The following is a 1490-nucleotide window of genomic DNA, read 5'->3' as shown; positions in this document are numbered from 1 at the left end:
CCTCTTCTCAGTACCTTAGTTATTCTTTCTGTTGTAGCAACTGTCGTGTTATATTTATGTTTGTTTCTTCTTCATATTGCAAGTGCCTGAAGGTTGGACTCTAAGTCTTATTCATCTTTTATCCCCAAATACCACTACACTACCTACCTAGTACATACTAAAAAAGTATGGGATAAACTAAAAATAAAATGAATTATGAGGTTTTACCTCAGAAAAGTTTAGAAACTTATCCCCAAGTGGCTAGAAAATAGCTTAGGGAGAAAGCTGAAGGCAGGATTGGGGAGTTGCTACCTATACAGTATAGCAAAGCAGAAGGCTCTGAGTTCATAACTCCATTCACGCTCTATTTATTTTGATTTCTACTTCTCTGACCACAGAGTTACTTACGAGAGGTCAAAGCAAGACAGAAAATTTTCCTAAATTAAAGTTTGGGAACTTGGATTTAGTCCCAGCTGTGCCATGAACTGCCTATGTCACTTTCTGTCTATAAGTCTGTGTTGAACATAACGATGCATAAGGTCCTTTCAGACTCTCGTCTCAAACAGGCACAACATCTGAATCCATTGTCCTTCACTTGATTCTGCGCTAGAAACGTTGAGACAAATACTAACTACCACCAACTCGTTCCAGAAACTTACAGCAACTGGCTGCCACAGTCGAGGGTGGAACACGGATAGAAATACTCCCTGTCTGGAGCCCAGCCCTGCAGAGGCACCCACACCTCGTGGCACCGGGGAATTAAAGGGAGGGTCAAAGCTTCTCTGTCTTCTGCCAAGAACAGGAAGTTCTCACACCCGTGGAGCCAAATGAGTATGTTGTTTTGGCAATCAGCATAACCACAGCTCCTAGATTTCAAGTAGACTTGCGAGGATGTCTTAATCTATGTCCCTGCCAGGCACCTGGGGACAGAAATTGCTCAAGCTCTAACTCTAAAAACAGGAGTCTTGTCTAAGTCATCCTGTTTGCTGTAGTCCCTGGGGCTTCATCTGAGTCTAACTAGATTCAGGACCAAGTCTAGAGTTGAGAACTTGACTGGTTATTTGGTTAATACACCCACATCCAAATTGACTGCTTTAAAACCTTGAAAATGAATAGTCTAAAAAAGTGGATTGTGTGCACACATTTTAAACTAAGAAATTCATCCAGCTTCTCAGAAGACAAAATGAGAATCATAAGTCATAGTTTATTTTAACATTAAACATTTATAACATGAGAAGTTTTAGCCAATGCACTAGTTCGAGTTTCTGAAGAGACTCTGGGAGTCTCTGTGCTGAGTAAACATTTCATTTTTATTGATATATAATTCGCATATTATAAAAAATTTCCCCTTTTAAGTATATATGCAATTCAGTGGTTTTTCAATTTATTCAAAGGGTTGTGCAACTATCATTACTATATAATTTTAGAACATTTTCATCACCCAAAAAAAAGAAATCTCATAACAATAAGCAGCCACTTCCCATTCTCTCATGCCCTCAGCCCTCAGCCCC

The sequence above is a fragment of the Saccopteryx bilineata genome, chromosome 8 (assembly GCF_036850765.1).
Source record: "Saccopteryx bilineata isolate mSacBil1 chromosome 8, mSacBil1_pri_phased_curated, whole genome shotgun sequence".
NCBI lineage: Eukaryota > Metazoa > Chordata > Mammalia > Chiroptera > Emballonuridae > Saccopteryx > Saccopteryx bilineata.
This window is presented reverse-complemented; position numbering follows the sequence as displayed.